Genomic DNA, 20,868 nt, shown 5'->3' with positions numbered 1-20,868 from the left:
CGCTCAGACTTCTTGCTTGTTTGTTTGTCCTGTCTGTTCCTAGACAACGTTGTTTATGGATGGTGTTTAGTGAAGGATCAATTATTTTATGAATTGCATTTGGCTTATTGTATTAATTATGTAATAAATTAAATTTTTTGTTATTTGTAGTTAATATTCTTTTCAGACACTACATCTCAGAGGCTCTATGTAATGGTACTTCTGTATACCCATCTTCTTTTGGCATAGGGTTTTTTCAAGGTTGCTTTTTTTACCTGGTATGTCTCCCACCTGGGTTCCAACATCTGTTACACTAGGCTCTTCTGTTGATTTGGGTTACAAACACATCTTTTACTTTTCATTTCCCTTACACAGAAGTTGATTTAGAAGATAAAGGCGGTTTGTTCTTGAAATTATCACTACATTTCCAGCAGGATTAACAGGTATTTCCTGTACTTGGTAAAATAAATATTGTAAGCCTTAGCTAGACATGCAGAATGAAAACATTTAGTTTCAAATCGATTTGTTATGCAACTAATTTAGTTTTGTTGCATTCATAAAGAAATTTGTTTTATTTCACTTTTTTTTTTATTCGTTTTCAGATTTTTTTTTTTTAAGGATTTTAAAGTATTCAAATCAAATTAGAATTGAAAAAGTAGAATCCATCCAAATTCATTGTGAAGAATAGCTGGTTCTATTCTAAATTCTAATTTTGGAAGATGGCTATATTATTTTTATTCTATATGCATTCTATTATATTCTTGTAAATTCAGACGGATTTTGTCGTCGGAATATCTGACCGTGTGTACAGGGCATTAGAATAATCAATCCACCCACCCAGTTCCTGCGACACTTCTTGGGTCACTGCATGGGGAAGAATAATGTAAGTCACCATTCAGCTGGTTCTCCGAGAGCACCCTTGCTATAAGGATGCTGTGCTGAAGGGTGTACCTACAGGTACTGACATGGCAGAGTCCCATATAAGACCTTCAGCTACTGGAATACAGGCCTTCACACTTGACACACCAGTCTGATATCTTTAAGGATGGCAGGCACTGTACGGTGCCAGGACAAGGTCGTCCAGTGCCAAGGACTAAAATGTGGAACTGCGCCCACATTGAAGATGGACATACGGCCCTGCCTGCTCCGACATCCCCATTCTCCAACTTCTTTGTGCCCTGGCTGACCATTGTTGACATGGAGGGTGCACTGTGCATGCAAAATCATTTGTTTTCATGCGAACATTTAGATGGTTTTCCCATGCACAGTGTGTTATTGTGTTGCCTGTGGGTGGTCGAGGTAAGGAGGCAGAGAGTGGGCATGCTGAAGTAAGCAGTAACTGTTTGCGCAGACCGAAATCTGTGGCCCAATGCAAGGGAGGACAAGGTAAGCTAGTTCCCCACCACCAATCTGGGGCATACATGCATGGCTTGACTAGCAACATCGCTCTCTCCCTTGTGCAAGGGCACTGCACCCAGGGTGGCTGCCCCTCCTGCCCCCCTTCCTTGTCCCTGCCCCCCCTTCCTTGTCCCAGACCTTGTCTTTTATCTACACTCCAGACTCATAAAAAGAAAACAATGCATTTATGTATCCACCAAACTTCTTGACAGCATACCACTAGGGAAAAAAAACAAATAACTATCCCAACCACCACCCTGGTTTAGAAGGCAACTTACCTTCTATGTTTGCCAGCCTAATTAATGCTGCAGGCTCAGTGAAAACTCCAAATCTTGGGCATACAGGGGACACGCTCACACAACTTCTGCCCTCCCACAATGGACCACTGAAAAAAAACTGAAAAATAAAGCAGATATGCAATCTCCAACAGCAGACCTTGACAGTAAGGTTACCGAAAAGTTATGCGAACTGTCTTCTCCCTCCATCAACAAGTCAGATTTCTGCCCCATTAGTGCTTCATGGTGATTTGCTCCGAAATATGAGGAAATGCATTCCTAAACTACAGAGCCATGAATGCTGAGATACATACTGTATGCATGAATAAAAAAGGACTTGGCCTCACCCAATATAAATAATAAAGTAAGTTATCTTGAAATAAGCCACAGCTTATACAGATGCATCTCACAAAATTAGAATGTTTAAAAAGTTTATTTATTTCAGTAATTCAATTCAAAAAGTGAAAGTCATATTATATTGATTCATTACACACAGAGTGATATATTTCAAGCATTTCTTTCTTTTAATTTTGATGATTATGGCTTATAGCTAGTGATGGCCGAACGGTTCGCCCGGCGGTCGTTTCGCGGCGAATTTCCGACATTCGCGGTCCGCACGTTCGAACGCCTTTTTCCGTCGTTCGCCGCGGCGGACTTACGTGTTTAATGTATACAAGAACTTTAACCTTTGGTGACACGTTTATCATGTGATACAGGACAGCCAATTGAGACATGACAGCACATGGACACTTGTACATTCCCCCTAACCTATAAATACACCCGATCCGGTGGCCATTTTACATTCTTTCTTCTGTTACGATAGGGACAGGTTCCTGTGTGGAGTAGGGAGAGATAAACCACTAGCTATTTGGTACACAAAAGTTCTTTTCAGGACTGGTATAGGTGTTAGGTGTTGATAGGTTTGCTGTGCTGCTGATTCTTGCAGCAGCCTGAGTGTCTTTTGTTAGTTTAGAGAAAGGGAAAGGACGGTGTATGCTACAGGGACAGCCAGATTAGTCTTTCATCATCATCATCATCATCATCATCATTAGCTGTTACTATCAAGGTCCACAAAAGAGCTGTTCCAGTAACCACTAATCGTTCTCTTTTTTTGCCAATTTGTATAGGGACAGGAAGGAAGCAGTGTTGTCAGGCAGTGAGGGTAATTTTAAAGACTTGCTGTTATTATTAGTTCCACAAAGGTTCTTTTCAGGACTGGTATCAGTGGTACAGTAATAGGCTTGTACATGTATAATATTCTTTCTTCCAAATATAGAAAGGATATTATACTTGACTGCTGCCCTTCTGCTGCAGTCTGCTAAACATTCACAACTCACTTGTTCCACAAAAGTTCTTATAAGGACTGGTAACTTGGTATAGGGTGCTACGGTACATAGGCTTGAGTGCGGTACAGTCTGCTGTTCTGTAAGGACCGCTATCGGTCCACAATAGATAGGGTTGACGTGCACCACTGCTGACCGCTGCCCTATACTGCAGCAGTCCTTCAGCGGTATAGGGACTGACGTACAGTCTGCTAATCACTAACACACAACCTGCTTGTTCCACAAAAGTTCTTATAAGGACTGGTAACTTGGTATAGGGTGCTACGGTACATAGGCTTGAGTGCGGTACAGTCTGCTGTTCTGTAAGGACCGCTATCGGTCCACAATAGATAGGGTTGACGTGCACCACTGCTGACCGCTGCCCTATACTGCAGCAGTCCTTCAGCGGTATAGGGACTGACGTACAGTCTGCTAAACACTAATACACAACCTGCTTGGTCCACAAAAGTTCTTATAAGGACTGGTAACTTGGTATAGGGTGCTACGGTACATAGGCTTGAGTGCGGTACAGTCTGCTGTTCTGTAAGGACCGCTATCGGTCCACAATAGATAGGGTTGACGTGCACCACTGCTGACCGCTGCCCTATACTGCAGCAGTCCTTCAGCGGTATAGGGACTGACGTACAGTCTGCTAAACACTAATACACAACCTGCTTGGTCCACAAAAGTTCTTATAAGGACTGGTAACTTGGTATAGGGTGCTACGGTACATAGGCTTGAGTGCGGTACAGTCTGCTGTTCTGTAAGGACCGCTATCGGTCCACAATAGATAGGGTTGACGTGCACCACTGCTGACCGCTCACCTATACTGCAGCAGTCCTTCAGCGGTATAGGGACTGACGTACAGTCTGCTAATCACTAACACACAACCTGCTTGTTCCACAAAAGTTCTTATAAGGACTGGTAACTTGGTATAGGGTGCTACGGTACATAGGCTTGAGTGCGGTACAGTCTGCTGTTCTGTAAGGACCGCTATCGGTCCACAATAGATAGGGTTGACGTGCACCACTGCTGACCGCTGCCCTATACTGCAGCAGTCCTTCAGCGGTATAGGGACTGACGTACAGTCTGCTAAACACTAATACACAACCTGCTTGGTCCACAAAAGTTCTTATAAGGACTGGTAACTTGGTATAGGGTGCTACGGTACATAGGCTTGAGTGCGGTACAGTCTGCTGTTCTGTAAGGACCGCTATCGGTCCACAATAGATAGGGTTGACGTGCACCACTGCTGACCGCTGCCCTATACTGCAGCAGTCCTTCAGCGGTATAGGGACTGACGTACAGTCTGCTAAACACTAATACACAACCTGCTTGGTCCACAAAAGTTCTTATAAGGACTGGTAACTTGGTATAGGGTGCTACGGTACATAGGCTTGAGTGCGGTACAGTCTGCTGTTCTGTAAGGACCGCTATCGGTCCACAATAGATAGGGTTGACGTGCACCACTGCTGACCGCTGCCCTATACTGCAGCAGTCCTTCAGCGGTATAGGGACTGACGTACAGTCTGCTAAACACTAATACACAACCTGCTTGGTCCACAAAAGTTCTTATAAGGACTGGTAACTTGGTATAGGGTGCTACGGTACATAGGCTTGAGTGCGGTACAGTCTGCTGTTCTGTAAGGACCGCTATCGGTCCACAATAGATAGGGTTGACGTGCACCACTGCTGACCGCTGCCCTATACTGCAGCAGTCCTTCAGCGGTATAGGGACTGACGTACAGTCTGCTAATCACTAACACACAACCTGCTTGTTCCACAAAAGTTCTTATAAGGACTGGTAACTTGGTATAGGGTGCTACGGTACATAGGCTTGAGTGCGGTACAGTCTGCTGTTCTGTAAGGACCGCTATCGGTCCACAATAGATAGGGTTGACGTGCACCACTGCTGACCGCTGCCCTATACTGCAGCAGTCCTTCAGCGGTATAGGGACTGACGTACAGTCTGCTAAACACTAATACACAACCTGCTTGGTCCACAAAAGTTCTTATAAGGACTGGTAACTTGGTATAGGGTGCTACGGTACATAGGCTTGAGTGCGGTACAGTCTGCTGTTCTGTAAGGACCGCTATCGGTCCACAATAGATAGGGTTGACGTGCACCACTGCTGACCGCTGCCCTATACTGCAGCAGTCCTTCAGCGGTATAGGGACTGACGTACAGTCTGCTAATCACTAACACACAACCTGCTTGTTCCACAAAAGTTCTTATAAGGACTGGTAACTTGGTATAGGGTGCTACGGTACATAGGCTTGAGTGCGGTACAGTCTGCTGTTCTGTAAGGACCGCTATCGGTCCACAATAGATAGGGTTGACGTGCACCACTGCTGACCGCTGCCCTATACTGCAGCAGTCCTTCAGCGGTATAGGGACTGACGTACAGTCTGCTAAACACTAATACACAACCTGCTTGGTCCACAAAAGTTCTTATAAGGACTGGTAACTTGGTATAGGGTGCTACGGTACATAGGCTTGAGTGCGGTACAGTCTGCTGTTCTGTAAGGACCGCTATCGGTCCACAATAGATAGGGTTGACGTGCACCACTGCTGACCGCTGCCCTATACTGCAGCAGTCCTTCAGCGGTATAGGGACTGACATACAGTCTGCTAAACACTAATACACAACCTGCTTGGTCCACAAAAGTTCTTATAAGGACTGGTAACTTGGTATAGGGTGCTACGGTACATAGGCTTGAGTGCGGTACAGTCTGCTGTTCTGTAAGGACCGCTATCGGTCCACAATAGATAGGGTTGACGTGCACCACTGCTGACCGCTGCCCTATACTGCAGCAGTCCTTCATCGGTATAGGGACTAAGAGTTTTGTCACAGGGTCATTTAAAAAATGACAGGCAGAGGAAGAGGCAGGCCCTTCCGCAGGGGTGGTAGGGGTAGGGCAGGAGCAACAGGCTTGAGCCAAAGTGGGAAGTTGCAGAAGGTGCGTTCAATTACTTTAAAGGATGCACCAGACTTGGTTGAGTGGCTCGCTCAGCCTTACTCTTCTGCACCCTCCTCATCCTCTCGATCTGCACCCTCTTCTTCACTCTCTGCTATGTGCACCCCCAAAGACACTACCACCAACAACACGACCACCACCACCACCACCACATACCTTCCGCTTGAGTCACTGGAATTATTTTCCGATCCATATCAAGAGGACATTTCTGATGCGCAGCCACTCTTGGTATTGGATCAGGAAGAGGAGGTAGCAACAAGCGCTACTCAGCAGTCTGACGCCAGTACCCAGATCAGCCCAAGGAGGAGGTTGGTCCCCGGTGTTGCTGCCTACTCCGAGATCTCTACTTATAGCGGTGGGGAAGGTGACGTTGATGATGACGTGTCTAGTGATGTCACGTGGGTGCCCACAAGAGAGGAAGAGGAGGGGAGTTCAGAGGGAGATATGGACCAGCAGATAGGGAGGAGAAGCAGCAATGACTTACATTGCACAGCAGGGACAAAGCAGACTGCAAATGTATCAGGAGCGAGTCATCGACCATGTACGGTCACATCTGGCGCTCCCAGGACACCGGCACATGGCTCCGCAGTGTGGGCTTTTTTTAACGTGTCCGCTGCTGACAATAGCGTTGCCATCTGCAATCTTTGCAGTCAACGCGTTAGTCGCGGTAAGCCCAATACTCACCTAGGGACGACCGCCTTAAGAAGGCACATGAGCAGCCATCACCGAGCCCAGTGGGAGCAACGGAACACACAAAGCCACACTGCAGGCTCTCACCGTCCAGCCTCGTCTTCTACTTCTCCTTCTCCTCTCTCCTCACAATTGTCCTCCACTCCACCTTCCATCACGCCAAGCTCACATTTTTCTGCAAAAAGGCAGGCTTCCGTGGGCCTAATGTTTGAGCGTAAAAAAATGATGACGCCGGATAACCCTCTTGCCCAACGGTTGGCGGCTGGCTTGTCAGAACTCATAGCCCGCCAACTACTGCCATATAAACTGGTGGACTCGGAGGCCTTTCGCAAATTTGTGGCCATTGGAACACCACAATGGAAGGTCCCAGGAAGGAAGTATTTCTCAGAGAAGGGCATCCCAGAGCTATATGGCCATGTTCAGCGGCAAGTGAATGTATCTCTGGCACACAGTGTCGGTGCCAAGATACATCTGACCACAGACACGTGGTCTAGCAAACACGGGCAGGGAAGGTATATCAGTTTTACTGCCCACTGGGTGAACCTTCTGACGGCCGTCAAGCATGTAACCCGTGGCACCCGTGTAGATTTGGTTTTACCGCCACGGATTGCATGCAGGCCTGACTCTTCTTCTCCTCCTCCTACTCCATCCTCCTCCCTCTCCTCCTCAGCTGCCTCCTCCTTTTCCGCTGCTAGCGTCTCTTCCACTGCACCGCCCAAGCTCCCCAGAACCTATTCCACATGCCAGGTGAGACGTTGCCATGCCGTGCTGCGTCTGTTGTGCCTGGAAGCAAAGAGCCACACTGGCCCGGCACTCCTTTCAGCTTTGCGTTCACAGGCAGATGAGTGGCTAACACCGCTCAATTTGACAGTTGGTAAAGTGGTGTGTGACAACGGTGCCAATCTGCTTAGCGCATTGAAACAGGGCAAAATCACGCACGTGCCGTGCATGGCACACGTCTTAAACTTGGTCGTGCAGCGATTCCTTGTCAAATACCCTGGGGTCCAGGACATCTTGCGGCAGGCAAGGAAAATCTCGGCCCATTTCAGAAGATCTTACACGGCCATGGCTCGCCTTGCTGACATTCAGCGGCGACACCATCTGCCGGTCAGACGTCTTATTTGCGATTGCCCGACGCGATGGAACTCAACCTTCTATATGCTTGATAGGCTGCTCCAGCAGAAACGTGCAGTTAACGTCTACCTGTATGAACTCTGCGAAAGAAACGGTTCTGGGGAGCTGGGTTTTTTTTCACCGCGCCAGTGGCTGCTCATGCGCGACACATGCAGACTTCTGCGGCCATTTGAGGAGATCACCAAACTGGTCAGTCGCAGCCATGGCGCCATCAGTGACATGGTACCTTATGCCTTCTTTCTGGAGCGTGCATTGCGTCGTGTCATTGATCAGGCTGTGGAGGAGCAGGAGCGGGAAGATGAGGAAGTCGCAATGCTGGATGAATTCCCAGGGGGGGCTACTCTATCTGAGACAAGTCAACAACAGGAGTCTGATGAGGAGTCAGAGGAGGATGGTGCCGGGGCGGATGAGCAGGAGCAAGAAGAGCATGCTTTAAACCTTTCTGGGATCCCTGTTGTGCGAGGATGGGGAGAGGAGAATGAAGAGGACGACATTATCCTGGATGATGAGCAGGAGCCAGGCCACCACACCGCTTCCACTTTAGTGCAAATGGGGGCCTTCATGCTCCAGTGTTTTAATAGGGACCCCCGTATAAAAAGCATGAGGGTCAAGGACCAGTACTGGGTGGCAACGTACTTAGACCCCCGGTACAAACACAAAATGGCGGAAATGTTACCGCCGTCGCAGAGGGCTGTCAGAATGCAGCACTTCCAGGCCTTGCTTCGAGAAATGCTGCATTCTGCTTTTGCGTGCGCTGGCAGAGGAGCAATTCCCACTCCCAGAGAAGGATTTGCGGGTACCAATCCAACAGCGCCTGCAAGAAGAGGCCGGTTTGAAGATGTGTTGGTGACTTCGGATATGAGGTCATTCTTTCAGCCGACCCATCGACAGGTGTCATCCGGATCCAGCATCAGGGAACGCCTAGACCGTCAGGTGTCCGACTACATTGGGTTAACGGCCGATGTGGACGCTCTGAGGAGTGATGAACCCCTAGACTACTGGGTGGGCAGGCTTGACCTCTGGCCAGAGCTTGCCCAATTTGCAATCGAACTGTTGGCTTGCCCCTCATCCAGTGTCCTGTCCGAAAGGACGTTCAGCGCAGCAGGGGGGATTGTGACCGATAAGCGTACTCGCCTAGCTCACCACAGTGTTAACTACCTCACATTTCTAAAAATGAATGAGGCATGGATCTCGGAGGAATTCAACACATGTGACCAGTAGACCATGTATATGTCTATAAACTATTTTTTTAATCAAGCACACAGACCTTCTTAATTCATTTGGCTCACTTCCTTGACCCAAAAAAGCACACCGTACTATATGCCCCTACCCTCCTCTTTGAAGAGGTTGAGCGGTGTCATATTTCTACTGGGGCTGCTTATGATATCCCTGTGCTGTGCTGACTTCCTCCTGGGGGTTCTTATTATGAAGGGATCACACTATCCCTGTGCTGTGCTGACTTCCTCCTGGGGGTTCTTATTATGAGGGGATCACACCATCCCTGTGCTGTGCTGACTTCCTCCTGGGGCTGCTTACGGTGCTGCTGTCAGTGCTGTATGTCACGGTGCTGCTGTCAGCGCTGTATGTCACGGTGCTGCTGTCAGCGCTGTATGTCACGGTGCTGCTGTCAGCGCTGTATGTCACGGTGCTGCTGTCAGCGCTGTATGTCACGGTGCTGCTGTCAGCGCTGTATGTCACGGTGCTGCTGTCAGCGCTGTATGTCACGGTGCTGCTGTCAGCGCTGTATGTCACGGTGCTGCTGTCAGCGCTGTATGTCACGGTGCTGCTGTCAGCGCTGTATGTCACGGTGCTGCTGTCAGCGCTGTATGTCACGGTGCTGCTGTCAGCGCTGTATGTCACGGTGCTGCTGTCAGCGCTGTATGTCACGGTGCTGCTGTCAGCGCTGTATGTCACGGTGCTGCTGTCAGCGCTGTATGTCACGGTGCTGCTGTCAGTGCTCTGTATTACGGTGCTGCTGTCAGATGCCTCTATCACGGTGCATGTGTCATTCCGGTATGTCACGCTGCTGGTGATCATCTCCTGCACCCTCTTCTTTGCCTACCCTGGTCCCTGACCTTCCCTCTCCTCCATTGCCTTCATTAGCTCCATAGTCCTGAATTGTTAGAACAATTTCCCAAATAAAATAAAAATGCTTGTAGTTATCGATCCCAAATTCACCTCATACATGTATTATGTCATTGTCCAGATGGTGGGACTACGTTTTACCCCCTAATAATTACCACGTGGCCGCAAATTCGACATGAAGGTTTGCAAAGTTCGCCTCCCATTGAAGTCAATGGGGCCCGCGGCGAACGTTCGGTTTCGCGAACGTTTGGGTCCGTTCGCATTTCGCGTTCGCGAAACGTCCCGTCGGAAGTTCGTCCATCACTACTTATAGCTAGTGAAAACCCCAAATTCTGTATCTCAGAAAATTAGAATATTGTGAAAAAGTTAAATATTTTAGACTCGTGGGGTGGAATTTACTAAAAAAGGGAGCACACAGAATCTGGAGCAGCTACATATAGGGGTTGATTTACTAAAGACAAATAGACTGTGCGTTTTGCTCCAAAGCACAGTAAATGAGCAGGAGATCTTCTAGCTTCCATCTTCCAATCATGAGATGGCAAAATTGCTGGGGTTTTTTTTGTTTTGTTTTTATTTCCCTTACATGTGATTGGGTACTCTTGCAAAGTGCAGCTTTACCTCATTTACTAAGTTCTGGAGCAACTGCACTTGCAGAGTGCAAGTGCACTTTGCAATGTGCACAGTCTATTTGCCTTTAGTAAATCAACCCCATGGTGTCACATTCTAATCAGCTAACTAACTCAAAACACCTGTAAAGATTTCCTTAGTCTTTAAATTGTCATTCAGTCAGGTTCAGTAGGTTACACAATCAAGGGGAAGACTGCTGACTTGACAGTTATCCAGAAGACAGTCATAACACCCTCCACAAGGAGGATAAGTGACAAAAGGACATTGTAAAAGAAGCTGTCTGTTCACAGAGTGCCGTTTCCAAGCATATTAATGGAAAGTTGATTGGAAGGAAAACGTGTGGTAGAAAAGGGTTCACAAGCAACATGGATAACCACAGCCTTGAGAGGATTGTGAAGCAAAGATAATTCAAAAATTTGGGGGAGATTCACAAGGAGTGTACTACGACTGGTGTCGGTGCTTCAAGAGCTACCACACACAGATATATCCAGGACATGGGCTACAACTGTCGCATACTTTGTGTCAAGCCATTTCTGAAACAGATCTCAGAAGCATCTTACCTAGCCTTAGGAGAACAAGGACTGGACTATTACCCAGTGGTCCAAAGTCTTTTTTTCAGATGAAAACCAGAGTTAGACTTACCGGTAACTCTGTTTCTAGGAGTCATCCAGGACAGCACTAGAGAGAATAGGCTCCACCTCCGGAGGCAGGAAACACAGCATCATACCTTTAAAGGGCGGCTCCTGTCTATTCTCCCTCGGGGGTGGGGGTGGGGGGACGGACTACCGCCTGGAGGTCTTTTCTCCCAAACGCTTAGTCTTGCTCTGAGATAAGGTCCAATCTATAATGCTTCATGAAAGTCAAGTAGTTTGACCATGTTGCTGCTCGACAGATTTGTTCTGGTGTCGCTCCACCTCGCTCTGCCCAGGAGGCCGATAGTGCCCATGTGGAGTGAGCCATGGGGGAAAAAGGACATTCCATTTAATTTTGTAAGCTTCCACAATAGCCTGTTTAATACATCTTGCAATTGTGTTTTTTGAAGCTTGGGACCCCAATTTTTTGTCCGCATGTAAAATAAATAGCGCATTTGATTTCCTAATGCTTTTTGACATCTCCAGATACTGTAAGACATACTCTCACATCCAGTTGATGGAAGTCTACCTCCTTTGGATTGGTGGGGGACCCACAGAACGAAGGCAAAATAATTTCCTGAGTTCCATGGAATTTTTTCACTACTTTGGGCAAAACTCCTGGGTATGTGCGTAGCACCAGCCCGTCTTCAAAAATTTGCAAAAAAGGCTCTTTAATGGAAAGTGCCTGAAGCTCACTAATGTGTCTAGCTGTGGATATAGCCACTAAGAAGACTGTTTTGAGCGTGATCCATTTTAAGGAGGGCTCCTCTTCCTGTGACCATTTTATTCATCCTTGTAGTCAGAGTCTTCAAGGGGGATATGCGATATTCCTAAGATCCAAGGCCTGAGGTGTGCCTTGGCCTAGCTGCTCAGTATGCCTGAAAGAGGGCAAAAAGACACAACTTAGGTAAAGAAGGGAAGGTAATGAGCCAACACGTGTAATAGCGTGCGCCCAGATGGCTACAGTAAGTATCTCGCAAGTATCCGGTACTCCTGTTGGTGATGAGAAGGAACTCCCTATGGAACCTGCAAACCTACCCGGAAACCCATCTGAACATCCCGTGAAAGATTGGATGAGCCTGATGCCAGAGACAACCCAGACCTGAGAATGAACTGCTTGTGAAATGAGAAGATACGTGGGGGAAAGGAGCAAGGCCTGACCTGAGAAACCCCTGCAAATGATGGCCGAGAAAATCGAAATACTTTAAACGGACACTAATGAAATAGCTCAGTGAAACACTGCAGCAGAAATGCAATGACAGAAACGCTATGACTGAAACGCTGGGGCAGAACGCAAAGACAGAAAAACGCTGGGGCAGAACGCAAAGACAGAAAAACGCTGGCCAGAAAAATGCTGGCCAGAACGCAAAGACAGACAAATGCTGGACAGAAACGCTATGACAGAGAAATGCTGGCTAGAAACACTGGACAGAACCCTATGACAGAAATGCTGGAAAGAACGTTATGACAGAAAAAGCTGTTATGATAGAAAAACACTGGACAGAACGCTGGCTGCGATAAAACATTGACCAACGAAAATAAAACAAGTAAAAAACAGCAAACCTGGCCTCAGATCTGGTTGTTGCCATGGCTGCTGTGGCTGGTCTGATACCCACTGACACTGCTGCGGAGACGCCAGTTTGTGGGGAAGAAAGGAGTGACCGGCAGGAGACTGCCCATCCCCAGTGAGCACCAGGAATAACCTACAGCCTGCCCCCCTCATGAGCCAGACATACATGAGGAGAGGAGCAGGCGGGCAGATGATCGCTCCCCCACCACACGAGGCATGCATGCTGGCTGGGTTGGAGCTGGGAAGCTTATGAGACGGACGGACGCCCGCCCCCCCGCTCCCCCCCGGCATGAGCACCGGGAAAAGCAGGCGGGCTGCGCGCTGGCCCCACGGAGCTGCGGGGAGATTAAAGAGAGAAGGATGGATGGCCAGATGAACACCCCCTGCTCCCCCTGGCGTGAGCACCAGGAAAAGCGGGCGGGCTGCACGCTGGCCCCATGGAGCTGTGGGGAGATTAGTGAAGGAGGATGGATGGCCGGACAAACGCCCTCCGCCCCCCCCCCCGGCATGAGCACCAGGAAAAGCGGGCAGCTGAGGGAAGAAGTGAGGGGGAAGATGCAAAGACAGACACACCCCCGGCTGGCTGCCCCTCCCTCCACAAAGCTGGAACATGCCGGTAGCACCTGGGGGGACGGGCGGAACCGACACCATGCTGCGGCCGACCGCCGCTCAGAAAGGTGGCTGGAAGTGATGACCGTCCACCTAGAAAAAGCCAGCAACACTGGCCCTGACAGAGGAGGGGGATTAAATAGCCCTCTCAGGCTCTTCCCTCTGGCCAGCCTTTACACCTGTAGTACAATTGACAGGTCCCATTTTGGTAAAATTTTAAACGGAACAGGTTTAATTTTGGCTAACCCCTTAAAGAACCTGCTAATTAGCAGGATACTTACAGACGCCTTCTTGGCATCTAACCATGAACAAAAACAAAAAACAAAAAAAAAAAAACACTTTCCTTCTTTCTACAGGAAAGGATTTGTATTTACCACCATGTCTGAGAGCCCTTTAAAATTATTCAGCATTATGTCTGAGGAAAGCCTCTTGAAATCGAGAGTGCGTATTTCTGGTAACAGAACTGGGCCCTGGGACAGCAGATTTTTCCTCTCGGGCAGCATGAGGGGAGGCTCCTCTGACAGGTGTAACAGCGTGGAAAACCACGGCCTCTTCGGCTAATATGGAACCACTAATATCATCGTGGTCCGTTTTCGAAGAAATTTCCTCAGGACTAGAGGAATAAATTTGAATGGGGAAAGGCGTAGCAAGTGAAAAAAGTCCACTTTTGTGCCAAGGCGTCTATCCCTTTGGCCCCTCTTGTCTCTAGCCAGAAGTACACTGGAACCTGGGCGTTTGTTCTGTTGGCGAACAAGTCCACCTCTGGGAGACCCCATCAGCTGAAAGATTTCCCTGTTTAGGGACCATTCTGACTCGCACACTTGGTGTCGACTCAGAAAATCCACCAGGTGGTTGTCCACACCTTTCAGATGGACTGCCGAGACCGACCCTAGGTTTCTCTCAGCCCAATGCAAGATCATCCTTGTAAGTTCGATTAAGGACAGGCATCTCATTCCTCCTTGTTTGTTTAGATACAAGACTGCTACCACGCTGTCTGAGAGTATCTGTACGGTGGCCCTTCAGATCTCTGGCAAATGCTCTCAACGCTTCCAAGATCGCCTGCAATTCTCTTCAGTTGACTGAACTTTATGATTTCTCCCAGTGTCCTTGACCCCAAATTGGCCCCCCCTGCCCAAGCACTAGCATCCGTATTGATGCGGACAGACACTGGAAGAGACCACCACAGACCCCGTAGTAGGTTCTCCTCTTTTCTCCACCACCACAGAGACCTCCTGGTCTTTGAAGATAGGTGGATAGTTGCGTCTAGTGATTCTTGTGCCCCATTCCAGCTGTTCAGGATGTCAGCCTGAAGGCACCTGAAATGGGCCCTTACAAGGAACCACAGGAATTATTGCCACTAGCAGGCCCAGTCCCGACATAGCTGAGCGGAGGGAAATTGCCCGATTGTTTTGCAAAAGTGTTGCAGTCGCCTTCACCCTTTCTACTTTCTCCTCAGTCCACCAAGAAACCCAGGTACTGTAAAGCCTGTGTTGGGATCAAGTGTGACTTTTTTTCATTTACCAACCAACCCAGTCCTTTAGAAAGGAAATGGCTGTCCGCAGATCTCCCTGTAGTTGGAGTTTTGAGGGGGCAAAGAATAAAAGGTCGTCCATATATGGTATGACCGTGATCCCCTTCAGTCTTAGGGGAGCCAATGCTTCCCACCAGGACTTTTGTAAATATCTTGGGGGAGGAGGATAGGCCGAATGGCAGGGCCCTGAACTGAAAATGTCGGGTCTGCCTTCCCCACTGAATCGCTATCCTCATATTTTTGAGAGTCCTTGTGAATGGGGACATGTAGGTAGGCATCCCTCATATCGAGGGAGGTCATAAAGCAATCTGGGGGAAGGATTAATCTTACTGTAAAGATTGCTTCCATCTGGAATTTTTTGTATGTTACCCACTTGTTTAGTAACTTTAAATTCAAAATTAGCTGGAATTTGCCCGACGGATTCTTCACTACAAAACACATGGGAATAGAAGCCGCAGTTTACTTCCTGTCGTGGCACTGGAACAAGAACCCGCTGGTCAACCAGATCACTAATTTGTGACAGTAAGGCCATCGCCTTCTGAGGATCTCTGGGAGGTTTGGCCACACATCCTCATAGGCGAAGCGTGCTCAAACTGTATTCGGTAGCCCTCCCTGATTATCCTCAGTATGAAAGTATTTGGGGTAGTCTTTTCCCACTCTGGGAGGAACTGCCCCAGTCTTCCCCCCACGGGAACCAAGTCACTGGGACTTAGTGGTTTTCTTAGGAGAGGAAAACAGAACACCTTTCCGTTTTCCCCCTCCCCACTGTTTTTTTTTTTTTTTTTTTTAGGAGCTGAGCCTTTAGGAGGTCTGTCCTTGTGACTGTCCCTGCCTTTGGGGATGAAAAAAGTGCTTCCCTGGTGCCTTTTTAGTCTCAGTAGGAAAAACTTTCTTGTCTGTAGTACAATCCAGAACCTTTTCTAGATCCTGCCCAAACAAGAGGTCTCCCTCAAAGGGGATACCACATAGCCTCACCTTCGAGGTGGGTCCCCTGACTAGGATTTTAGCCATAGAGCCCTGCAGCGGTCTTTGCTGAAAGTTTGACCGACTCTGCAGAAGCATCTACCATGTAGCCCGCTGCTTTGTGCAGCACAGGAAGGGAATCCAAAATTTCCTTCATAGAGGTCCCACATTCTAAATGCCCTTGGAATTGTTCCAGTCAGACCTCCAGATTACAAGCCACTATTGTTGTGGCCACCTCCATCCATTTGTCCATAGGTTCCTGGAGGACACCCATGTGCTCAAAGGCAAGGTCTGTTGATTTAGCACCCTGGGAGAATGCTTGTCTTGAAGACAAGCTGAAGGTCGCTATCAAAGCAACTCAGGCTTCCATAACACCTCAGCAGTGCCATAGGCTGATCGCCTCCATGTCACACTGCATTGATGCCGTAATTCATGCAAAAGGAGCCCCGACCAAGTATTGAGTGCATACTATACTGTACATGGACATACTTTTCTGTAAACCAATATTTCTGTATTAAAAATCCTTTTTTGTTGTCTTATGTAATATTCTACTTTTCTGAGATACTGAATTTGGGGTTTTTACTAACTGTAAGCCATAATCATCAAAATGCTTGAAATATATCACTCTGTGTGTAATGAATCTATATACGAGTTCGACTTTGTGAATTGAATACTCAAAATTTACTTTTTGATGATATCCATATTTTTTTTAGATGTACCTGTATATGTTTATTAACCTCATACTTTTTTTCAAAATGACAAAAATAAAATAAAAAATTAAACCCATTAAAATGAATATCCCCTGGCAGTCAAAAATCAAACTATGAGCAATGACCGTTGATCACTTCACTGTCTGTCCACTTCTCTGTCTTCTCTTAGTAAGAGAAAATTTTGAAACATTGAATATTTATTTCCTCATACAATAAAACATTTTGGTTAGCTCTTTTGAACTCTGGACAACTGGTTTGGTGCTCCATTCGTTTTCTGTGTGGATTTTGAACCCATCCCTTAGCGCAGTGGTCCTCAATCTTTGAACCAGGACCTGGTATATTCTTTTAAAAAAACATGACCCAACAGTTAAAAAAAAAAAAGAAGTTTATACTCGTAGATTCTAGGAGTTTTGCTAGAAAAGATACCATTATCTAGAGTAGTGGTGGTCAACGTTCATGATATGGGATGCCTCAAGTGTGGCCCCCAACGTCACCTAAAGTTTAGTGAATATTCATTATCATAGACAGTTGATACATGTAGTGGTACCCGTTGATTGATAATGATAGAATGTGACAGATATACAGTCACACAAACGATGGGCACACCAACCCAGTGACCAGTCTTTTTCAATTTTAATGTTGAGTAAACTTGAAACTGGGCATAGGGCATGGAATACACCGATAATGCGAGTTTCAAAGAAGAGATCATCAACTTCCCTGACTTGAAAGTAACACTCCCTGACCACTGAGACTGAAAGGAAAGATCAGATTGGGGCACACTGTGTGAGCTGCACCCTATAAAGCTACACTGGCTCTCATTCTTTGCAGCAACAAACATCACACAAATCAGCAAACTCCTCAAGGGCGAGGTCTCAAGGGTGTCTCTGTAGTTGCAGGTACAGTATGGGCCCCCTGTCTCTGACACAGCCAGGACTGATGAACAGCAAACGGATCAGCAGCAAGACCCTCAAAAATGGCAGCTTTCCCAGTCCAAATGTGTTGAGCTGGATACCCAGCTCATGTTAGGCCCCCTAACAGGCTTTTGGCCAAGTGCATAAACAGTCCAACAACAACTCTTCAGGCTTCATCCTGAGGCAGGAGAGCTACCATATGGCTTCCCCAAATATTTATACCCTCCCCCATCATACTACAGTGGCCTGAACCTTCTACTCTATGGCAGTGGCGGCCAGTGCACTGTGGGCCCACGGGCGCCGTCCCCCCATCCATACGCCCGGCCCCTTTCAGGACGCCGGATGCATAGATTCCTATGGTGGGGGTGGGAAGGGGTGGTACATTTTGAAGCACCCAATTAGAGCCTGAGGCTCTACAAGGCTTTAAAATTGGGTGGGCTCGGGTTGCAGAGAGTGCGCCCTGATCTCACCCAATTGTGTGACAATAGCGAATACATTTTTTGCTATTTTCATACTAACCTTCGTCCTCACCAATCAGGAGGCAGAATGTCAGACCTGTTTCATGATTGGCGAAAGCACCAGGCCACCTTATTGGATTCCTGCCACTTAGGAAGAGAAGCGAGAAGACTCGCGCTGGAGCAGAGGTCACCGCTGCTCTGAGAGGTAAGTCCCCCGGCTGCATACCCCCCTCCCACGCGCGATCGTGGCTCTGGCATATTTGAGCACCAGCCTCAGTTTAGCACCTCATACTTTAGCCAGTAGTACCAGTGACACCTACTGGCAACAGTGAGAGGTTAAAACCCCACTGAGTTTAGGGAGGAACCAAGGGCACAACTATACAAATCAAAACTGGGCCAACTACAACCCAGCAACCTAACAGGGTGCTACATACAGAACAGGATATAGTCAAAGACAATTGGTATGATTCAAGAGGTGGTCAGAGACTGCAGACATGATAGCAGAGATGGTCAGAGATTGTGGGCATACTACAGCAGATGGTCAGAGACAGCAGACTTGATAAAATAGATTGTCAGAGATTACAGACATAGAGATTGTCAGAGATTGTGGGCATATTACAACTGATGGCCAAAGACTGCGTTAAATGAGTTAAAGACTGAGGACATGATACAAGAGATGGTCAGAGACTGCAGGCATGATACAAGAGATAGTCAAAGACTTCAAACGTTATACAAAAAAAAAAAAAAAAAAATCAGTGCTGGCACAAGGTCATCTAGAGCCCGGGGCAAACATGCCAAATTGCGCCTCCCCCAAGATGAAGAGAGCATTATATGTTAGTGCAAAAATCCCTTCCCCTCAAGAAAGCAAACATTAGTCTGCATGCTTAGCTCAAATCCTCTCATTCCACATATGCTCCCAGCACAATTACACCCTCCACCCCCAATTAAAATTCACCCCTTCTAGCACAAATCCTCTACCTCCCCAATTTTCTCCTCCTAGAAAAATTCTTATCCCCCCTCCCAACACAAATCCCCTCCCTCCAGTCACCTTGTGGCCCCCCCGAACCTCACATGCCACAGCGCCCAGGGCACCCATCCCTTGTCCGGTCCTTCAAGAGATGGCCAGAGACAGTGAGCATGCAATAGGAGTTGTTGGAGATTGGGAACATGCTTCAGGAGACATTCATAGACTGAAGACATACATTTGTGCTCATAAGTTTACATACCCTGGCAGCATTTATGATTTATTGGTCATTTTTCAGAGAATATGAATGATAACACAAAAACGTTTCTTTCACTCATGGTTAGTGTTTAGCTGAAGCCATTTATTATCAATCAACTGTGTTTACTCTTTTTAAATCATAATTTCAACAGAAACTACCCAAATGACCCTGGTCAAAAGTTTACATACAACATATAACATACCCTAGCTCTTAAAGGGGTTGTAAACCCTCATGTTTTTTCACCTTCGTGCATCCTATGCATGAAGGTGAAAAAACACCTGGCAGTCACCGGCCCTCTAGCCCCGCCCCCCTCATTTTAATTAGGTGAGCCCCTTCATCTCCTTGGTGGGGACACTCTGTGCATTTCTCCATGGGATCCCAGCTCTTGATTGGATAGATTGATAGCAGCGCAGCCATTGGCTCCCGCTGCTGTCAATCAAATCCAATGATGCGGACAGCGGGGCATTTGAGTCTGTGGATGCAAATGCTGGAATCGAGAGCGCGCTCGCAAGGGAACTCCCTCAGGAGAGCGCTTCTCCTAGGGGGTTATCTGATGCGGGGAGGAGCCGCCGGGGGACCCCAGAAGAGGATTTTCAGGGCCACTCTGTGCAAAACGAGCTGCACAGTGGAGGGAAGTATGATATGTTTGTTATTTAAAAAAAAAATAAAAATGATCCTTTACAATCACTTTAATACCGTGTATTGTCCCCTTTAACATCAATGACAGCTTGAAGCATTTTGGGGAAGAAGCTCTTTATCTTCTCAGATGGTAAAACTGCCCATTCCTCGTGACAAAAAGCTTCCTGTAAATTCTTGGGCTGTCTTGCATGAACTGCACATTTGAGATCTACCCAGAGTGGCTCAATGATATTGAGAGTATAAGGGTAAATGGCGCTACATATATAATATAAGGCAATAGACCCTGTTCACTTGTTAGGTGCTATGTGCCTCTATAGTGACTAATAAAAGTGCATATACCAATAGTGCAATCCTAATAAATTACCAATGTGCATATATATATATATATATATATATATATATATATATATATATATATATATATATATATATATATATATATATACACACATATACATATACATACACATATATATATATATATATATATATATATATATATATATATATATATATATATATATATATATATATATATACACACACACACACACACACATATACACCAGTGGTGCAAACCTTACTAGGTTGCCAAATAAATAAGGACTTGATATAAATAAAATGCTTAAAAGTAATACATAAACCGTGATGCTCCAATAACAAAAATGTAAGTATATAAAAAATAAATGTGTGTGTGTGTATATATATATAAAAATAGGCCTAAAAGTGCAAGACAAATATTAAATAATAGTTGAAATTATATAAAACGACCCCAAAAAATTGGCGTGCCAAGTCCAAAAAATACATAAATAAAAAAAAAAAAAATCAATCCAACCAAAGTCTTAATGTGATAATTAAGTGCTTGGTGACGAAAAACACAGGAACAAAATCCAGGTGACTTGTAAGTGCTCCCCATCTTGGTTCCCCACTCACCAGCTACAATAACCCCTACGGGGGGGTATCTCACATAACATATAGGCTTGATGTACCGATACTGTTTCCTAAGATAGATCATGCAGCCAGGCTCCAACCTTTACAACCAGTATCCAGCTCCTATGGACTTTGCAAGGATATCCCGCAGCTGGACCTAATTAGGTGTGCAAAAGATCTCTCTCCAAACCCAGATCAACCAG

The 20,868-nt window shown here is 46.7% G+C and overlaps 2 protein-coding genes across 9 annotated transcripts in view; both read right to left on the bottom strand.

Moving 5' to 3' along the window:
- The window catches only part of LOC143981781 (beta-1,3-galactosyltransferase 5-like), a 35,663-nt gene extending 33,886 nt beyond the window's left edge, over positions 1 to 1,777 (bottom strand). Inside the window, exon 1 of the mRNA XM_077479882.1 lies at positions 1,656 to 1,777. The gene's annotated coding sequence lies outside the window, so the exon portion shown is untranslated. The remainder of the gene's footprint in view (positions 1 to 1,655) is intronic.
- LOC143981780 (beta-1,3-galactosyltransferase 5-like) overlaps positions 1 to 20,868 on the bottom strand; it is a 214,169-nt gene that overhangs the window by 24,021 nt on the left and 169,280 nt on the right. Inside the window, exon 1 of one of the 8 annotated variants that reach the window (XM_077479873.1) lies at positions 1,656 to 1,773. The exons of the other annotated variants lie outside the window; for them this stretch is intronic. The gene's annotated coding sequence lies outside the window, so the exon portion shown is untranslated. Of the gene's footprint in view, positions 1 to 1,655; positions 1,774 to 20,868 lie in introns of those variants that run through there. 8 annotated transcript variants of the gene reach the window in all.

Source organism: Lithobates pipiens, unplaced genomic scaffold (genome assembly GCF_037356315.1).
Source record: "Lithobates pipiens isolate NorthernLeopardFrog02 unplaced genomic scaffold, aLitPip1_a1.2 Scaffold_16, whole genome shotgun sequence".
In the NCBI taxonomy this organism is placed as follows: domain Eukaryota; kingdom Metazoa; phylum Chordata; class Amphibia; order Anura; family Ranidae; genus Lithobates; species Lithobates pipiens.
This window is presented reverse-complemented; position numbering and strand designations above follow the sequence as displayed.